This window comes from Amphiprion ocellaris, chromosome 15 (assembly GCF_022539595.1).
Source record: "Amphiprion ocellaris isolate individual 3 ecotype Okinawa chromosome 15, ASM2253959v1, whole genome shotgun sequence".
Lineage (NCBI taxonomy): Eukaryota > Metazoa > Chordata > Actinopteri > Pomacentridae > Amphiprion > Amphiprion ocellaris.
Window position 1 is genome coordinate 27119061 of NC_072780.1, and position 22413 is coordinate 27141473.

A 22413-nucleotide genomic window follows, 5' to 3' on the forward strand; every position below is an offset into this window, starting at 1 on the left:
GTTGGCGGGATCACGAGGTGGCGGACGCTCGCCAAAACGCCGCCTGGCTCCACGACAGATCTGCATCCTCCTGGTTTTTGCAGTGAAAGTCTTAAGGATGTGTGACCAAAAAAAAAAAAATTAAAATTAAAAATTAAAAATTCAATCTCCTGTTTTTAAAAATCTGGCAAAACTGTGAGTTCCGGAAGCCAAAGTGTCGGTTTAAATCTGCAGACACGACTCTCACATGCTGCACACTCAGATTACATGCAGCATTCTGGCTTTGTTTGCTTTCTGAACGAGTTAAAGGCTCAAATTTGCTCCTGCACAACTTTAACACCAGACCTGCACGGTGGTTTATGTTCCTTTGCTGCTTTGACAGGTTTATCCTTCCACTTGTGCAGCTTCAAACGTCCCAACATCCCAAAATAATAACGGTCGACAGAGAAACGTCCTAAAACTTTAACAGCAGAGCTAGTCGTCCCTTTAACTTCCTCACATTAACCAAGAGCCACCTATACACTGTAAAAATCATCATTTTTAGCTGTATTTTCAAAAAATCATTTACATTATTTCAAATATAAAAACAACAACAACAAAAAACACTATTTAAAGGTTAATCATAGAAAACAGCCTAACGTACTATTCGCACAGGATTAGTATTACCTGGGGATTATCTGGTAATTTGTGAATTAACCCCCCCACGTCTGTGTTTCTTGCAGTGCATTCGTACGGGATAAGTGAAGTCTGTATTTTACACAAATTTACGGACATCAAAGCTGCGATATGATGTCAAATCTGTGCACGTCGCAACGTGGTATGCAGTCGTCGCGGCAACAGTAAATATGTTAAAGCAGCAACGTGGCTTGAGAACAGTGGGCAGCGCTGTCGGGATAACGGGCCGTCAGGGCGTTTGGATTAAGCCTGTTGAAAGATAGGCCTAGGAAAATGTTTCTTACCGCATGCTGCTATGCCATCCATCTCAATATCCTCCCAAATTTCCCTCTTCTTGTTGATCTGATTTTGCCGTTTCTGCGAATGGTCCATAGGCCTGTTGTGTATAGAGGCCTACTCCTGCATTCGCACCTAAAATGCTGTCAATAATTTCCACTGCAGCCTCCGTAATTAGAGGTAGAAAAAGGTGCGCAATAAAAAAAAAACAGCGACTAAAATACCCCCCAGTCACTGACATCCAGATTCGCACGGGACTAGTATTATCACAGGACGCTGGTGTTTGGTGGAACATGGTACGTAGGTAATTTGCAGTGGAAATGAGAGACATGGGGCATTTGCATGGGATTAAGATCACAGACATCCTCCGCAATTAATGCAAATCACCATTAGCCCCGAGGTAATACTAATCCTGGGCGAACAGGGCTTAAAATTGTAAATAATCTCTGTATTTTTAGACATGACCATAGAATTAAAGTTATTTTATTTTAGTCAAACCAGCTAAATATATCAATATTTACAGCTCTACAGATTTTCCCAGCTTTGTTAAATAATATTAAAAATTAAATTAGAAATAAAATAATTTTAGGTTTGTTATTAAATTTTTTGAATAATGAATAACTAATTGTATTAAATCATCTCTGTTATGTTTATGTTCATTTCATAGTTTTCACAGTTTTTGAATATATAAATATTCTTTTTCTTTTACAGCATCTTTTTGTAGTTTGGGTCTGATGGACTTCATGTTCTGTCTTTGTGGTTGCTTTGTATCAGTTTACGTTGGTTTTGCATTTGTCTGTGTTAATTTTTCATCTCTCCATGTCACTTTCAATCTCTTCCTGGTCATTTTGTGCATCGCTGCTGCAATTTTGCTTTTGCTTGTGTTCATTTTGCGTGTTTTTTTCTTGGTTTGTCTCTGTTAGTGGGCATTTTGCATCTTTTTGCAACCATGTTTTGCACCTAGTAGTGGTTCATTTTATGTGTCTAAGTGTTGGTTTTATCTGAGTTAAGTTTGCAATTATTTGTGTTCATTTTGCATCTTTATTTGCATCTTTGTTTTCACTGTTGTCATTTTGAGTCTATTTCAGGCCTTTGTGTGCATTTTTGCAGTTATTTGCTTCTTTTTGTTGCTGCATTTTGGTTCTTGGTATCAACTTCAAGGGATTTTGTGTTTCTTTAATCTCTGTTTGACATCATTTTTCAGCTACATCACTGAGCCCTACGAACAGGTGAGGTGTGTATCATTTCATTTCAGGTAAAAAATTCTAAAGTTAATGGGTAAAACAACATGTATGAGAAATGTTCCTATCATAGGCTGTCACTGGTTTGCCAAAAACTTCTGGTTGTGGCATAAGCTGCAAAACTGCCTGCATCCAGCTGAGCACAATGCGAAAACATATTTACACAAAAGTGACAATGGTCTTTTAGTTTCCTCGCCTTTTTTCTCTCGTACAGAGGTTTTCACGGCCAAACTTTGACTTATAATACTTCTACACTGTTCGAGTGTCAGCTTTTTCCATCTGAACAAAGCAGAAACGCTTAAACGCAATGTGTGAAAGTAATGGATGTCAATGGAAACAGACACCAAAGTCAGTACAGGAAACTGTGGGTCATCGTGAAAGAGGATAAAAGATTTCAAATGAGAATGAGTGAGAAAAAAAAACTAAATCAAACTGAGAGCAGGAATCAATGGAGGTTAATGAGAGCGGATGATGGAGAAAAGACACAAATGAGAGCAAAATCACAGCGATTTCAGAGAAATATCGACGAAAGAATGAGATAAAGGAGTCAAATAATAAGGAAGAAACAGAAAGAATGATAAAAGACAGCTGGAAAAGAAGAAAAGCAGGAAGAGACGAGTGGATGAAAAGAAGTGCAGCTGAAAGAAGCAAAAGAAATGACAGATTTGGATAAAAGAAGAGAATAAAACAAAGAGCGAAAGTGTAGAAAGCAGATTGAGGCCTGAACAGAGCGACAGATGGATGACGGAGGGATGTATTTTACATCCTCCTCCTCTCATCTGCCATTTATTCCCTCTTTAGTCTTTTATTTGTTCCTTTCTGTCTCTTCTACTGTCTAAGATCCCTGCTGGAATAAACTCACTTCACTCTGTTATTTGCAGAAAAAAAAAAAAAAAAAAACTCAGCTGAAGCAGGAAAAACATCCTCTTCAGTTGAAGGTGAGCCGTGGGGAGTTTTAGCTGAACAAGACAGAAAAACAGAGCTAAAAAGACAATGGCAGAATAAATCTACAGCAAGTAAAAAGTCACTTTGGTTCGGATGTCTTCACATTTTAACTGTGCAATTAGAAAATGAAACTGTTTTGCAATTTGTTTTTACTAATTGCTTCCTTCAGTTTATTAAACCAGTCATCTGGTAGCAAAAAAAACAAAAACAAAACAAACAAACAAACAAAAAAAACAGCATTCTATCATATTTTAATGTGTTTTATTGTTATTTTTAGTCTGTGTTTTGTTTTATGACATTAAGATTCAAAACTGTTTTAAAAATGTATATTAATATTAGAAAATGAGGAATTCTTGTAATTTCAAGTTACATTTACTGCAGTTTTACAGCAGATTTGTTTAAGAAAAAGCCGTTGTTCATGTGTTTGACAGATATAATCACTTCATATGAAAAACACAGAAAGGTAAAACTGCATGTTTTAAAAAAAAAAACACTGCATACTGTAAAAATTTACATTTTAACAACTTTTAACTATAATTTCTTGAACAATTTCTTGTTATTTTGTATTAATTAGATAATCATTAGCAAAATCACATAAAAAAGTATTAACTTACATGTTTGCCTTAAAAAAACAGGCCAAAACTGTTAATGTTTCGATCAAAACTCTGTGTTTTCACAGACTAATTCATTCTTTTTATTTGATTGTACAATTACACAGCTTTTGCTGTATTTAAATCAGCAAAAAATACGTTTTACAGATATTTGCTGTTATTATTTTTTAAGCATAATAAATAATTTTTTATCTTATTATTTTACAGATGTTCCCTGTTTTGTTAAATCACAGATAATATTGAATGAAATCATGGGAAAAAGTAATAACAAAAAAAAGGCCACAACTCTATATAATGTCTACATTAATAAGTCAAAAAAACAAGTGTTCTTTACAATGTGTGGTCATTCAATTACACTATATTACTATTTTACAGATATTTGTCATTATTTGAAAGAGTTCCCTGCTTTGTTAAATTACAGATAATATCTAAAAAAAAAAAATACTATAGAAATAAAATATTAAATTATGTTGATTGTAAACAAAAGAGGTGAAAAATGTAAATAATGCTGACTAACAGTTTTAAAAATAGTTATTTGTTATTTTACATTGTGTGAATACGTGTGTTCATTGCATTTAAATCTACTAAAAATCATTATTTTATAGATATTATATGTTGTTTTTTAATAAAATAATCTTTCAACTGTTGTTTTACAGCTTTTCCTCAATTTGTTAAATACAGATAATATCTAGTAAAAAAGAAAAACGGTAAAAATGTACATGTTGACTGTTAAAAAAAGCCCCAAACTACTCAAAATGTAATTCATTGTTTTGCAATTTACTGTATTTAAATCAGCCAAAACATATTATTTTACAGATGTGTAAAGTTACTTTTTTAGATATATTTAAACATTTTTTTCCTGGCACCTTTGCAGAAAGAGTTTCACTGTTTATTTACATATTTTTTGTTCTTTTTTCCAGTGTATTCGTAGCTGTTTATCTGCCTTTGCGCACCATCAGATCCAGGATTTGTCTGTAACGCTGTCTGTGTTCTCATCATCAGATTAAAGTGAGCAGTTTGAACCTGCATCTCCTGATGAACTTGATGTGGACTCGACATTTCAGAGTTTATCTAAAGTCCATCTGAGCAGCAGCACAGACTCGACAAACACAATCAGACACGATCTCACCTCCCCGACAGGCTGAGACACAAACTGCTAAATGTTAAAGTCACAATTCCACTATGGAAAACACAAACGCTGCATGTTAATTTACAGCTTCTCCACAGAGGCCTTCTGGGAAATGTAGGAAACCACCAAGTGCAGGAAAAATACCAATAATAAACCAAATAACAGAGGAAATAATAATCTATTAAGTCAGAGCTCAGAGCAAAAATATAGAATCAGAGAAATGGAGCAGATGTTTACTGGAAAGCAGCTTATGTTCTCTGAATCAGCTCATGTTCACATCAGTTAGACTGAGAGATGCCGCGATGCCTTCACTGATGTTTGCACCATCTCGGTCTGTCAGTCTTAACGTCACACACAGCAACACGGCGAGTTTCAAACAAGACATTTCAGATGATGCATTCGAGGGCGACTGTCTGACAGCAGCATCAACACAAGTGATGAGAAGCAGCAACTTCACAGCCTCCATCTTCTGTGAGAAACATCTGCTGTCAAAGGAGCTAAAACTGAGCAAACCCAGAATAAATCCTCATCCCGGTGAAGGTTACAGTGTTCGGTTTGGGTCGAAACTCCATTTACAGAAGCAGGAAACTAGAAAAATGACCCCACAGGTTGTTTGTGAAGCAGCTTATTACGGCTATATTTCACTATTACACCCCAGAAGTCATGTTATCTTAGAGAACATCGACAAAATGACACCATATATCAGCCAAAAACAGATAAAATCATTGGATTGTCAATTTTCCAATGCTCCTTGAACTACTCATCTGTGACGCAGCATTACATTGGTAAAATTAACCACACGTAAGCTTTAACCCTTGATCTATTATTTGAAAAATTGCAAATATTACACCATTCATCAGCTACATACTGTAAAAACTACACAAAATCATCACATTTTCAACTTTCAAATGCTCCTCAAACTACTCATTTGTGATGTGGCATTACATTGGTAAAATTAATCACATCCAAGCTTAAAATCATGATGTTATCTCTCAAAAAACTGCAAATATTATACCATTTATCAGCCACAAACTGTAAAAACTGAACAAATCATCAGATTTTCAACATTCCAACGGCCCTCAAACTAATCGTGATGGAAAACAACAAAATTTCACATTTTATTTAAAAATTCACCAAAAATGAACCATCTACTCAAACCAGATAATTCTGAGTTTTTCAGCACAACCGTGAAGCCATTAATGTCTCAGCTGCAGCCAACAGTCACGTGACAAAAATTCAAAGAGTTTTTGGATGAACTGCAGGCAGTGTTTACACCGAGCAGACAAGAGACAAGAATGGAAACATGTTAAAAATATACATAGTAAACCAATTACAGTATGTAGAGTCACCATTGTTTCCTAGTATGGCAACACTTGTGGGGTCTTGGAAAGATTTTGTACATGATTCCAGGTTTTCTCAGTTTTTTGCAAAATAAGTAACTACATAAATTGCATTTTTTATTTTTCTATTTAACAGATTTATTCCTAGTCATAGTTTTGTTGTTTCCATAGTGGTGCAGGACTTCATATTGCAGTGAGAAATGAGCCAACAGTGAGTAAAAATGTGACAGGAACAAGCATAAAGTGGAATGACAAGGAAACACTCAGGTTGTGTACTTCCCGTAGTTTACTTGTGGGGTGAAACTGGGAGACATCCAGGAACATTTTAGCATCAAACACTTCATTTTGTACACTCAGGTGAGTTTTTTTTCCCCCATAATTTTGTTCCTTTTCTGCATTATTTCATGGTAAAATTGTCTGTATAAGTAAAGCAACACACTTACAGGGAGAGAATCTGCAGGTGGAGCCTCCAGCCGGTCAGCTGACAGCGGTGAAGTTCAGAGTAGGGAGGCGGGGGTGGACCCCCTCAGACGTCCTGCAACACAAACAACACAATGAAAGGTTTAAAACTGCAGTTTTTGGGGGTTTTTTTTGTCATGTTATGCACTTTTGATCGTATGCATAAAGGAAACCGTGGAAGTTGTCCACCTTTTTGTTGTCCAAACAGTTTAAATGGGTTGGTGTCATTTGGAAGCATGATTATACACACTGGACCACATGAAAGGGCTAAAAGAGAGAAATTATACACCTTTTTGTACTTGATTCAAACACATTTAAAGCCATTTTTCAGTTTCAATAAATGTCTCAGTTTGTTTTATGGTTTCGGTTTTTAAAGGTGGTCTGAGCAGAGTTATGTGGTATTCATATTGTCATCACTATTAGTATTATTATTAGTGCTATGTTTTCCAACAGTAGTGAAAATATGATACCGAGTTTTATTTGAAACATTCTCTCCTTTAACGAGTACAGACACTTTTTTTTTTTTTACTTTAATAAAACTTCTCAAATCTTGTTGAGACACGAGCAACTATTCCATCCCATTCCTGAAGCTGAATACAGTCTAAAAGTTATTTTTTTAACCATGAAATCTTTTCACCAATTCTTGAATGCCAACTTTCAACACTTCGGTACCCTCTCAGGGCCAAAATCTGCCAGCATGTTTGAAAGGCTTATTATGTCTGGAAAATTACCAAAATAAAAAAAAAATTTCTGCCAGAAATTGCAAAAAGACAACGATTAGTCAGGTTTTTCTACTTTCTGACAATCTTTGAACACATTGTGTGTGTTTCTGTCGGGAAATAAACCAAACTTAAACTTATTTCTGTGATATTTCATCAAAACTGCGTTATTCTACATGTTTCATTCTGAGTTTCACTAAAAACAAAACCACTTGCATCAGACAGGACCAACAGTCACAAAATTCAGAGCATTCAGATGAACTGCAAGAAGTGTTTTCACAGAGACTGAGAGGAAAATAAAACAAACTGGATCAGTAAAATAAATGTGTCACGGCTCCAAAATGGTAAACAGAACAAGTCATTGGAAGATGCGCTGAGCATGGTGAAACATCTTCATGGAAGTTTGCATGCAGAATAGTGTAAAAAAGGTAAAGTTTGTAGTAGTGAATTAGCAATAAGATGTATAGTCATCTTTATTTCCTGTATTATTAACATATGTAGGCAGCTGAAAAGATGTTGTACATGTTGATTGAAGTTCTTTTGAATTTTGTAAAATAAATAAAGAAATTCAATGCCAATTGTTTTTTCTTTTTAATGATTTATGGCATTGACAAGACATTTTTGTAAGTTCCCTCTACTTCTACTCATGGTTGTTCTGTTTTCATAGAGGTTCAAGACTTTATATTACAGTTAAAAATGAGCCCACAGTGAATACAAACGTAACACAAGCAAAGAAATACCTAAAGCTGCCTCCGTGCTAGGATATGCGAGGAATACCTGAGTGACTTGGTGTAATTCTCATGAAAAGAAAAAAAAGCAACAACTATGCGATCAGTCTTTTTGAAAATTGTCATAAAATCTAACATTTTTGTAATGTTTTTGGTCCAAATTTTAGCTCAAATCTCGTGAATTTTATTCCAAGTCTGGCAGAGATCTTGAATATTCAAAATATTCCCATCTGAATTCTGAGAAATGTGTCTGAAATGATACAAAGAATTATCAGAAATCAGAAATGTATGTTTTTAACATTCCACTTGGTTCATTGAGCAAATTTCAAGGCAACTTTCTCCTAACAGCATCAGGATGCACTGATGAGATTAAGTCGCACGTGTAAAACAAAGAGAAGCTTTTTCTTAGCGAGCTTCTGGACCTAATTGGATTTATTCATCCTGAAGTTGGGAGATCGAGTCTCTGGAGGATTTAGATCTCGTCTGTTGGCAGGAGTCCAGATCGAAGAAAATCTAATCAGCTGTTTGGCCCGAAACCGACCTGTCCAACCGAGTTCGTTCACGAGTGTCGAGACACGACAAACACGATGAACATGCAGAAAGAAGGAGGATGTCAGAGAAGTTTCCTTCCTTCTCTGGATGGTCGGTTGGTGTGTAAAGATTTTAAAGAGACTGAGCTTATTTTCAGTTTTCACGCGTCTGAGTCTGTCCTCCCAATAATGAAGCAAAGACTGGCTTGTTAGCGAGGCGGCGGCAGCGAGTTTTGCATAAGCTAACCTTTCCTAACGAGCTAATGGGAGCCATTAAGACGAGCGGTGTCCAATTACAGCCGACCTCCCTAACGAGGTCACGCAGCGGGGGATCATGGGAGAAAGCAGAGCAGCGGATTCTGCCGGTGACACACTGAAGGATGATCAACACGGACATTTAACACCGACTGAAAGCTGCAAGTTTTAGTCTGTTTTCCAATTTGTTCTGCTTGGTTCAGTTAAAACCAACTTGGTGTGTTTGTGGAATGAACGTGGAGCTGATGAGAATCTCTCAAAGTCTGATGTGGACCAAAAAAATCTGAAAAACATTCATTACTCAGAACTAATTCACTGTATTCACATAATGATACATCCAATAAAACACATAACCTTTATGTCCTTTCAGTCATTGAATCTCTACCAAATGCTGGGCTTCACACTAACTTCACTATTTCAGTGCACTCAAAGTTTATTTTTTATTTTTTTACCATGGATAACACAATGTAAGGGTTACCTTTTCAGTCCGTTTTATACACATATGTACATATAATGCCTGGCCAAAAAAAAAGTCACCTCCTGGGTTTAATTAAGCAAATAGGTAAGAACCTTCCATTGGATAATTAGTGCAGTGATGAATATGTTTCAGCTGCAACAACTTATTTAACTCTAGCTGATGCAGTGAGGAGCTTCTCATTTCTTAAACAACCATGTTGGAAGACATATCCTGTGGTCATGGAAAGGATGTTAATCTGTCTCAGAAGGGTCCAATTACTGGCCTGCATCAAGCAAAGAAAACGACTAAGGAGTTTGCTAAAACTACTGAAATCAGGTTAAGAATCGTCCAACGCATTATTAAAACCTGAAGGATGGTGGAGAACCATCGTCTTTGAGGAACATCCAGATTTACCCTGTTCCAAAATGATGGGTATATCAGGGTAAGAAGAGAGGCAGATGAAGTGATGCTCTCATCATGGCTAGTGTCTACTAACCTGTGGGGGTTAGAGTTATGATCTGGGGTTGGTCAGGTTCAGCAACATTATGTTCCCAAAGAATGAGGTCAGCTGACTACCTGAATATACTGAATGACCAGGTCTTTCTATCAGTGGAGTTTTTCTTCCCTGATGGCATGGGAATGTTCCAAGATGACGATGCCAGGATTCATGGGGCTCATATTGTGAATGAAAGGTTCAGGGAGCATGAGACTTCATTTTCACACATGGATTGGTCTCCACAGAGTCCAGACCTCAGCCCTACTGAGAATCTTTGGGATGTGCTGGAGAAGACTTTGTGCAGTGGTCTGACTCTCCCATCATCAATATAAGACCTTGGTGAAAAATTAATGCAACTGTGGACAGAAATAAATGCTGTAACATTGCAGAAGCTTATCTAAATGATGCCACGGAGAATGTGTGTCGTTCTCAAAGCTAAAGGTGGTCCAACAAAATACTAGTGTGTGATTTATTTTTTTGACGGGAAGTGTAATTTATGAAGTGAAAAAGCCAAAAATGTGCCGATTCCTGCTTAGTCACTGCAAGAACCTTCTGATTTTCTCTCTCTAATGTCTCAGAACTGAACATTTTGAGGGTTTGGATTGTTGATTGACATTTTACAGATCAAATTGATCAATAATCAACTGACAGAGCCGCTAATTGGTGATTTTGGTGAACCTAGTGTCCATGGGGGAGCTAAATGCTAGCAGTTAGCAGGTCCAGTCACATGCTCCTTGTTAGTTTAGATAGGGGTGCTGCAGCATTTGTATTTTTGGGTTATGTGAGTTGTGTACATTAGTTCCCCGTTATACTTTTTCCTTTTATTTTGTTCAACAACTGTCAGGACAGTTCGCTTTCGGTTATGTTTGGTTCTTTTAGTTCTGTAGCACCTGCTTTTTTTTCTCTTTTGCATTTAACTCCCTCATTGTTTGATACCTTCATGTACACCTTTTGCTTTTCAAAATAAATCACGGCCCGTCACTCTATAATTCGGTTTCCTGTTGGTTCTTTCCTCTTTTTTTTTTTTCCTTTTGTTTACCACCTGACTACCCTAGACAGTCGGGTTGTAACACCCGGTCATTGGTTTCCATGGTTGCCATCACGATGCTTCATGCCATTTTCCTCTGAGGCTTGTTTTCATGTTGATTCCTTTGTTCCACTTTCAGTCATTCAGCATATTACAACTCTCAACAACCTGATCTGATCTTTATCATCCATCACACACAGTCGGTTTGTCATCTGTCTGTCCTGAACTAATCCCACATGTGATCACTTTCCAAGGTTAATCCTCCATCACTCTGCCTGTATGGATTTATTTTATCACCGCCTTGACATCTACTTCACCTCTCCATGCATCTTCTTCAACCCTCCACCTCCTTCCTTCGACCCTCCTCATCTCCATGGACTTTTTCTGTCTCGGTTCCAGCTTCGTGACTTTACGTAATCTCTGAAAATCCCAGCAGTCTAAAAGCTTTATTGGCAGCAGCAGCAGGTCTGAGCTGCCAGAACTCTCACGAGAACACGATAAGTGACAAATAATAATTACTAAACAGTATGTGGAGTAAACAGTGTTGCAGCAGCTCTCAAGTCAAAGAGTTCTTCACGTTGTTTAGACTCTGCAGCTGGATTTATGGCACTGAATGCATATTCGTCCATCATTTTTCTGCTTAAACGTAACATTCGTGAGGTCAAAACGGCCAATATGTTAATATAATCCACTGTTTCATCTGTGTGTCCTGATTTGATGTGTCGGATCATTGTTCCAAAACCTCAAAATATTCAGTTGATGAAGATTCAAAATGAAAAAAAAAAGCAAACCAACTCCAACTTTCCAGCTTTCTCAACGCTTCCGTTCATACAGCATCAATAAATGATCAATCAGCATCAGATCAGTCGATCAAAAGATATTTAAGTCAGATGGTGCGACAACAAGCTCCCCAATGAGGTAAAACCATAAATGTGTGCTTTTATTGTCTCTCGGGAGTAATTTTGTGTGATTGTGAGGGAATTTTGTGTTTTCCTCGGTTGTTGTGTGACTCTGAGTCATTTTTTTGTGTTCAGTTTGTCTCTATGTGGTTGTTATCACCTATAAGCCACTTTGTGTTCATATGTCGGGTTGGTTTTTTTTCCTTTTTTTTGGCATTTTGTGATACTTTGTAATCGTTTTGTGTCTTTTTGGATCACGTGTGTCTGTTGAGTTCATGTAGGATTCTTTGTGGTCATTTTGTGAGTCTTGTTTTGTATGCATCTTCTTCAGTCATTGTTCGTGTCTGGGGTTGTTCAGAATCTTACTAAGGTTGGGTTGAGTCTTTTTGGCTGATTTTGTGTTTCTTTTTACTTGTTCTGTTGATGCTAGGGGTGCTTTTTTCTGTCTCTGTGTTCTTCAGCTGTCTCAGAGATTGTGTTGTGTCTTTTTCAGACATTTTGAGTGTCTCTGTGGTCACTTTCTGTTTCTCTGTGGTGGTTTTGTGTGCATTTAGAGGTTGTTATATGACGTTGTGAGTAATTTTTTGTGTCTTTAGGGTCATTTTGTGCATCATATTTGGTCTCTTTAAGGTTATTTTGCACTTCTTTGGAGCGGTTCAGTGACTTTGTGGTCATTTACTGTGTCTTTAAGGTGGATTTGTGATTTTGGAGACTTCCAGTTGAGTCTATGTGGCCATTTTTTTTGTTCCTGCACAGTCATCTTGTGTGACATTAAAGGCATTTTGTTTGTTTGTGGCTGCTTTGCACGTCTCTGTACTCATTTTGTGTGTCTTTGGAGTCATTTTGTATGTCATTTTTAGTATTTTCATTGTTGTTTTGCACCTCTTAGCAGTTGTCTAGTGTCTTTGTTGTCATTTAGTGTGTCTTTGAGGTGTTTTGGGGTAATTTTGTGTTTTTGGAGACATTTGTTGTGTCTGTGTGGTTGTTTTTTGTTTCGTCTTGGTTGTTTGGTGAGTACCTCTACTAGTTTTGTGTGTGTTTAAGTGCTTTGTGTCTCTGAGGTCTTTTCATGCATTTTGTGGACATTTAGTGTTTTTGAGGTTGTTATGTGACTTTTCAGGTCATTTTCTGTGTCCTTGGTGTCATTTTGTGTCTCTTTAGCGTCATTGTCTGTCAGCTTTGTTTTATTAAGGCTGTTTTGCCGTTTTTGGATATTTTTTTGTGTCTTTATGGTCGCTTGTCTTTTTGAGGTTGTTACATGATCTTTTGAATCATTTTCTGTGTCTATGGAGTGTCTTTTTGTGTCTTTGTGGGTTCATTGCGTTTTTCTTGGTCAGTTTTTGTTTTGTTAGGGTTTCTTGCATTTCTTAGAAGCTTGTTTTGTGTGCCTTCAGGGTCATTTATTGTGTCTTTGGTGTTGTTTTGTATGTTTTTGTGAACATTTTGTCTATTTCCAGGTTGCTCTATGTCTTTGGAGTTGTTTTATGTGTCATTTTTTTGTCAATTTATTGCTGTTTTGTGTCTTTGATGTCGTTTTGTATGTGTTTTCGGAACATTTTGTCTATTTCAAGGTTGTTCTATGTCTTTGTAGTTGTTTTGTGTGACATTTTGGTCACTTTATTGTTATGTTGCACTTTATTGTTGCTGTTGAGTGTCTGTTGTCATTTATTGAGTCATTGGATTCTTTTAGTGTCTCTTTGGGGTCATTTTGTGTATGTTGTAGTTGTGACTCTGACAGAAATATGAAGTCATCACTGTCTCTGGGCCTCTGCGTGCCTGATCTCAGTAAAGGTCATTACCCCTCTGACCACTAGCTGTCCAGTTCCCGTGGCAACGTCAAGGAGAGTTAACGAGCTGGATCCTCGTTAGGTCATGAATCATCGGATCCTCTCCTCCTCCTCCTCTTCTTCTTCTTCTGTCTGTTTGATTTCTCTCCTTTGTTTTTTAATGGAAAATGCTGAAGCTGCCGGCGCTCATTTTGATTTTCATCCTGTTTCTCCCGTCGATTCTTCTCCTCGGGCGTTAATGAAAAGTCGACCGCAGCCTCTTCACTATTCTAATAAACCTCACACTCATCTTCCAGCACACCTCTCTTCCTCCACTTTATTTTCCAGCACTGATCCTCTTCTCCTGTTTTTAACGTTGTCCTTTTAATTATTTCCCTTTTCTCCCTGCAGCAGCAGTTTTGGGCCTTTTATTCAAAGTGTACAAGCCTCTTTAAAAGACTTAATAACTTCTCATGTGACCATCACAGTTCCAGGATTTATGACTTCAACCGAGGAGGACACTTCTCTCCTAAGATGTGCAAATACAAATTGATGAATTTATAACCCTTCAAAAATAGCAAGGACAGTGAACATTGGGTTTTTTTCTGCAGAAATCTGACTCATAACATTTTTCAAAACTGACATTTCTTGCTTTCCGCCTTTTTTCTTCACAAATGCACTACATTCCAAATGAATATATGAAAGTACTGAGGTTTTACAACACAATGAACAGCTTTTCTGCAGCCACAAAATCTCTCCAAAATATATTTTTCGTTAAGAAATAATATATCTCTCTTTTTAACCTTCTGAACCCTGAAACATATCAGCAGGTTTGATTGGCATGTTTTGTTTTTCAAAAAATTGCAAACTGAAAATCAATCAATCAAGAATCTTTATTGTCATTGTGTTTCCACACAGCAAAATTACGATTGGTGACTCCCAGCTATAAAAAGCCGGGAGCTTCAAGCCACTGCATGCACACGTGCTGCCATCTAAAAAAAAAAGAATAAAAAAATGATTGGATTTTCATATTTCTGATGCCCCTTGAACCAATCAAAACTTTAGTAAATTTATGTGTAAAATCCCAAACATCTTAACAAAATCCACGTCGTATTTAAAAACTTGCCAACAACAAACAGTTTGCTAGAACCAGATGATTTAGAATACAAGAATAGAATATTTTAGCACAACAGAGGAGCTACTAGGGACTTGGTTGCAACCACCAGTCGTGTTACAGTAAATCTGGAGCTGTTTGAATGAACTGCAGGCAGTGTCTACACAAAGCAGATATTAAATACAATAACATAAGCAGCAAAAAAGAAAAATCTATAGTATGCAGGGCCACATTGTTTTCCCAGTAACACGTGGTCTCTTAATGTACGTGCTGATTTCAGTTTTTTGTTATTTTTTGTTTTAAATCTGGACATTAAATAATCAAAGAAATTCTACTCTCCTTTTTTGCTTTTTTTATGCTTTATTGTATTATATCTGTGACATTCTACACAGAAGACAACTTTTGAGTTCTCTCTACTTCTAGTCATGGTTGTTTTCTTTCCATATATGTGCAGGACTTTATCCTGTAGTGAAAAATGAAGCCACAGTGAGTACAAAATGTGTCAGGAGTGGAGAAAAAAATCCTGTAGAAACTACTTGGAGTTCAGAGAATCTCATGGAGTAAATGTCTGACATACATGAACGAGCAGAAAACTAATAGAAAAAAGGGGAGTTTCAGGAAGCAGAGAAATGCATCCAAACATTTCCTCATCCCTCCAACCGGCTCATCCAGTCAAGCCTCTCTTCCTGTTTACTCCCAGTTCCTTCATCCTGATGAATTTATGAATTCAATGTTCCCTCTAAACTCATTACTTAAACTGTGATGGATCTTCAGCTGGTCTCCTCCCTCCATCGTTCTGTCTGCTCTAATGGACGAACTGGAACTCACTTCATCTCCTCCATCTGTTCTCATTTTGACATTCTGCTCACACGTCCTGAATCTGTCCGTCTCTGAGTCATCCCTAATCGATGGCTCTTCCTTTTGTTTGCTTTATTTCTTCTTATTGAAATTAATAATAACCATTACTTTATTTTTATAGCAACCTTAAGAACAGCATTCACAAGGTGCTTTGATAGTCAAAACCAGCAAACACGGACAATCAAGCAAGATATAAGTAGACAAGGCAGAGCAGTCAATTAAAATAAATAGTAAAAATGAATAATTAGCTAGATTAGCACGCGTATCAAACAAATTAACTAGGCAGCTATAAAATTAAGGAATAAGACTGAAGGTTAAAAGTTAGAATATAAAAATCCAAAAATTAGAGAATTTAAAAAAAATTGAACATTTACTGAAACAAAATCTCATCTCGAATCTCCCTTTTCTAAACATTTTTTTTCTTCTTCTTCTTCTTTTATTGTATTATTATTCATTAGCTGCTCGGGACAGGACTTCACACTGTAAATAAAATATAATAAATTAAAATCTATTATTTTTTTCTGACATTTTACAGTTTTTCCCTGTTTTGTTAAATTACAGACAATTATTGATAAAATCACAGAAATAAATTATTAATTTACTTATTGATCCTAAAAAACAAGCCAAAACTGTAAGTAATGTTTACATCAAAACTCAGTAATTTTATAAATGCTCTTTTACAGTGTTTGACTGCAAACCTATTGTTTTTTTACTGCACTTTTAATCAGAAAGAAAAAAAATTGTATTTGTCATTATTTGAAAGAAAATGTATATATATTAAAAACTGACTTTTTCTTCAAAAAAATAAACATTTGCTTTGTTAAAGTCCATATAATACAAAAAATACATAACAGTAATGTAGAATAATATAACAAAAGATAAATCACTGAAAAACTATTAATTTGAACATTGAATGATGAAACAAACAAAAAAAACCAAACTGTAAATAATGTCCATATTAAGAATGCATTAAAAAAAAAAAAAAAATAGTGATTCACTCTTTTCTAATGTTCTCACTATTTTATTGTACCTAAATCAGGTAAAATATCATAATTTAAAGATATTTTCACAGTTTTACAGTTGTTGAAACTTGGAGAATATCACTGTTGGTTTTGCATTTCTTTGTGTAAATTTTACGTCTCTATTAGTCAGTTTCAATCTCAATCTGGTAATTTTATGTCTTTGTAATCTTATGCATTTATCTGGCATTTGTTTATTGTTGGTTTTGGTATATTTGTGGTTATTTTGCAACTCTTTTCTGCCATTCTGCACTCGGTAGTGGTGCTTTTATGTGGTTTAAACTCTGCACTGAACCGGCATCTGCTTGTGTTTATTTTACATCTGTTTTTGTTTGGTTCCGTCCATCTGTGGTCAATTTGTGTCTCTTTCTGGTCTTGTTGTGCATCTTTGAGGTTTTTTTGTCATTCTGTTGGAGCTATTTTTAAGTTTAATCTGCACAAGTCTCCATAAGTTTGGACCATTTCAAATGTGTTAACAAGATTGTCCGACCACTGCAACTTTGTTTGACTGAAACCCTAAATATTTACTGTCTTCTTTCATTTGTAGCTGTCAAAATAGAAAATTCAGCATCAGTGATTTCTTGTCATTCAGACAAACTCCATCACCAGAGAAAGATGTGAAAGATCTACAGTCAGACTCTAAGATAAGTCGAGTTTTAGATGCAATCAATGAAGCTTTTTGTGCCAATCTGCCTGTCAGTCTCGGTCTATCTTTTCCACAATTCAATCATCAGAATGCCTCAGTTTCCTCACTTTGGGTGGAATGAAGCACTTTTTCTTTTGAGCACAAAGCAGCCTCAGACTCCAAGGTGCTGACTCTCCTCTCTGGATATCAGAAAATCAGTATCACTATCAAACCCGCTGCGTCTGTCAAAGATTTCTTCAGGTATTTTTAGATCCTCCTGCTTCTGTTTCCATGTGAGCTGCTTCATCACTTTTTCCCTCCTTGATTCCTCTCTGCCTCACCGTTGTTTGGGAGCAAAAAACTAAAAAAAAAGCTGCGACAGCCTCTTGATTTCTTGGCATCAGAGCATCTTTATCAGACAGCAGGAGCTTTATAATCACAGCAGAATCATCGGCTCGGAAATAAAAGAAACAACCTCCACATCTTTGAACCACACACAATCAGTTTCTGCCACACTAACATATATATTTTATCATTTTTATCTTCACGCTGCGATCACTATTGACTGCTTGACCTCACTTCACCCCCAACCAATCTATTAGTCATATCACACTATGTTCAGACATTCAGATGAACCTCAAACAGGTTAAATGACACTTTTGGAGGCCCTGAAGGCATCATAGAGTGTTCATCAAGTGTTGCAGGAGCACTGGGAGCAGATAATCATTGCACATGGAGAGCATTTAGAAAAGGACGGTGTCCAAATTCAAATCACATCTAGTTTTGATATGGTTTAATTTATTTTTATACACACAGGCCTGGAACTTTTTTATCACACCTCATAATTAGAGGATTAACTAATAATAAACATACATGTTAGCTGTATCCCCAGAAAACTGAAGAAAGTGTCAAAATGGACAGTAAGAGATACAGAAGAGATCATCTAATCTGCCCGAACAAGATATTGGACTTTAAAACTCGATCACTGCTTGAAGTGGGGCAGCGACTGCTGTGCCATCAAGTGACGACAACGGCATTAAACAACAACTCTTCATCTTCAAGAAACCTTTTGGGGTTTCTTACTGTTGCCAATGTGGAAGAGCCTCCTGAGTTCAAAATGGTTCCTTCAATGGTTCTTTAAAGAACTATTTGTGGTGTTTTCATTTTGAACTCTTAATTTTTATTGTTTGTTTTATTGTTATTTTTGAACAATGTAGGTTATTGTTTTAGAGACAGGTTTTGTATTTTTGTGTAAATTGGTCTTTCTGTTGACAGTGTAAAAAAGAAAGGAAAATCTCCAATTTATTGAGGAATATTTAAATATTACCAAACACTGTAATAATAATAATAATAATAATAATAATAATAATAATAATAATAATAATAATAATAATTAAAAGTTCAAAGTGGAACCCCTAACCCCAAAACAGCTCTGTGAAGAACCTTTTGGGTGCTTCTTCCACAGTGGCAATGGTGAGGAACCCAAAAAGGTTGCTGAAGGATCTTTAACTTCTAAGAGTGTCCACCTAACTCTACGAAAAACAAATCCCTCCAGCTCTTTTGATCCAAAAGGAACCCCCCACCCCCCCTCCAAGCAAGCGAGGTGCCTTGAATTTGGGTTCCTTGAGAGCACAAAGAGGCACAAAATGACCACAAAGGGATGAAAAACAACCATTTTCAGTCCAGACTACAGATCTGAGCACACAGGCTGAATCACTCGACTATCGTGGAGTAGCTTCTCTGCTGAAATGTAAACGTGTAATCATAAAGCTCTGAGCGGAGAGAAGCGCTCCGACGCCAAGAACAGAATCCACACTGAGCCTGAGGATGTGGCTTCGAATGACGATAACAATAAAACATGCAAACAAAGCGGCAGAGCAGGTATCAGCAGCCAACAGACGAGGCTGAGGAGCTGCTCGACTCGGATGTAAATAAACAAGCTCCTCTTCATGAAATTCCACACATATATTCATCTACTATAACTAAGTGTAAGCCAAGAGACAAAACACAAAATATAAATATAAATAACTCTTTCTGAGGGTTATAAATATGTGTTGCCGTCACGATGTTCCCCGCACATACTAGTGACGTCTGTGATTCTTTTATTATTATTGCAAAGGAAGATTTTAGTGCCTGCAAAACAACCAATTTTTTTTAGAGCACAGTTTAAGCTACACCACAGACAAATCTAGAAGAAGAAAAAGTCAGAAAAAGCGTGTCAGAGGTCACAGACGGAGGAAAGTGTTGCCAACAACATACAACATCAACTTAATTGGAGCGTCCTCCAGGGGCCGAGAGGTCGGAGGTCGGATCCGACTCAAAAACACACCGACAACAACCAGACCGAGACCAGGCCGGTTCTGCCGCTGCTGCGTGGGGTCGAGCTTCAGGGTCAAACAGACCAGGTGATTCCCAGAGCTGCAGCTTTTACTGCCGTCTGAGGTGGAGGTGGAGAGGGAACCCAGCCGGCCTCCTGATTGGTGGACAGGCAGGGGGATTAAAGTGGTCTTATTGGAGGACAGGGGTAAAGGGGACGAGACTCGGCCTGACCTCTCGTCCTTCAACACATCATTAGTTCATAGCGACAGACGGAGGGTCGGGAGGCACAAACACACAGAATCTTCAGGGTTTGGACCGGAAATTACAGTAAACGTTCAGTATTTTCAGACCGTTTAGACTCAGTGATCAATCTATTAACTGAAAAAAAACCTGAAACACTAAAAAACAATAAATGATTTTTAAATTGAACTATAGATGCTGTAAATAAAGTTCAGAAGCCGCAAAAGCAGTTTATAACTTTAAATATCAACTTGACTTCCAAATTTAACCAAAATTCACACTATAGGTTCATAGGCAACAAGGTTCCATCCAAAACATTGGATCCTAAAACTGTATTTTTGCCAAAAGCAGGAAACTATTTCTAGCCCTGAGGATCATCAGAGTTTAATCAAGCGATAACAAAGACACATAGCAACCTCAGTCAGATGCAACAGAAACATGAGACGACCGCAAAGAGACATGAAACAACAGCAAAAAATGAAGAAAACAACTAAAAATAGCACAGGATGTCATCAACTAGAAAAACAACCGTACAACAATTAAAAAAAACACACACAAAATGACCAAAAACACAGACAAGACAGTACAAAGACACTCAAAAACAGACATGAAAGGATGCAAAACAGGGCAACAAAGACACATGGAAAGACAACAAAGACATGCAAAACACAACAGACACAAAATGACCATAAAAGGACATAAAACAACTGAAAGAGGACACAAAACAACTGAGGAAGTACGCAAAACAACAACAAAGACAGGAAAAAATACTATATAAAGTGACTGTAAAAAGACAAAACAACTACAAAGAGGCATACAAATATCACAAAGCGGCACAAAATGACCAACAGATGCAAATGGCCCTTGGAGAGACACAAAACAACCAGAAATGATGCAAAACAACTAAGAAAGTAGACAAAATGACCACAAAGAAATACAAAACAACAATACAAACACGCAAAACAACAACAAAAAGACACAAAAAATCCACACAAGAGACACAAAACAACTAAACATGTAAAAGTGTCACAAAGAAATGACCACAAAGAGACATAGATCAAATAGAGATGCAAAAGAAAAACAGACACAAAAGAAAGACAACAAAGTGACACAAAAAACAAGAAAAAGAAGAAAAACTACTAAAAATAGCACAGAATGTCACTGAATAGCAAAACAACCACACAACAACAAAAGAAAAACACAGAGGGGCGAAAATACCTACTGAAACATGTAAGCAAGCTGAAAAAAACACACAAAATGGCCACAAACAGACAAAACAAGGACAAAGACACACAACTAAAGACAAAAATAGACATGAAACGCCCCCCAAAAAATGGCAACAAAGACACATGGAAAGAAAACAAAGAGATGTAAAACACTCAAACACAAAATGACAATAAAAAGGCACAAAACAACCAAAAGAGGACACAAAACAACTGAACAAATACGCAAAACAACCACAAAGACACCAAAAACACCATATAAACTGACCGCAATAAGACATGAAACAACTACAAAGTGGTATATAATTACTACAAAGACACACAAAATGACCAGACAGATGCAAATGGCCCTTGAAGGGACACAAAACAACCAGAAAGGACACACAAGTGAGAAGGTACACAAAATGGCCACTGATAAATACAAAATAACTATAAAAGCGTGCAAAACAACAGCAAAAAGACACAAAATGACCACAAAAAGGTGGAAAACAACAAAAAGGAAAAAAACGGTGAGACAAAAATGACCAAAGGGATGTAAAAGGGAAACAAAGAAACACAAAAAAGACAACAAAGTGACACAAAACAACAAATAAAAAGACACTAAATGACTGATATTAACACAAACCTAAGCAAAAGACACAAAACAAGCACACAAAACAGCTGGAGAGTGATGCATGCTGGGAGACTAATATCACAGGACACCTATAAATAAGTGTGATCAGAGGAATCCAGTAGTTTGCGTCAGAATTATTCCTCTTTGTTCGAATATAAAGATCAAAAATTTACTTCCAGTCACATCGATGACTCGGTTTAAGAATTCATTTATATCAGATTTGTTCAACTATTTGTCTTAGGGATAGGTTCATAGGCAACAAGGTTCCGTCCAAAACATTGGATCCTAAAACTGTATTTTTGCCAAAAGCAGGAAACTATTTCTAGCCCTGAGGATCATCAGAGTTTAATCAAGCGATAACAAAGACACATAGCAACCTCAGTCAGATGCAACAGAAACATGAGACGACCGCAAAGAGACATGAAACAACAGCAAAAAATGAAGAAAACAACTAAAAATAGCACAGGATGTCATCAACTAGAAAAACAACCGTACAACAATTAAAAAAAACACACACAAAATGACCAAAAACACAGACAAGACAGTACAAAGACACTCAAAAACAGACATGAAAGGATGCAAAACAGGGCAACAAAGACACATGGAAAGACAACAAAGACATGCAAAACACAACAGACACAAAATGACCATAAAAGGACATAAAACAACTGAAAGAGGACACAAAACAACTGAGGAAGTACGCAAAACAACAACAAAGACAGGAAAAAATACTATATAAAGTGACTGTAAAAAGACAAAACAACTACAAAGAGGCATACAAATATCACAAAGCGGCACAAAATGACCAACAGATGCAAATGGCCCTTGGAGAGACACAAAACAACCAGAAATGATGCAAAACAACTAAGA

The 22413-nt window shown here is 36.7% G+C and overlaps 1 protein-coding gene across 2 annotated transcripts in view; it reads right to left on the minus strand.

Moving 5' to 3' along the window:
- LOC111570492 (semaphorin-6D-like) overlaps positions 1-22413 on the minus strand; it is a 263043-nt gene that overhangs the window by 129142 nt on the left and 111488 nt on the right. For both annotated transcript variants that reach the window (XM_055018212.1, XM_055018211.1), the window contains exon 3: positions 6640-6731. The gene's annotated coding sequence lies outside the window, so the exon portion shown is untranslated. The remainder of the gene's footprint in view (positions 1-6639; positions 6732-22413) is intronic.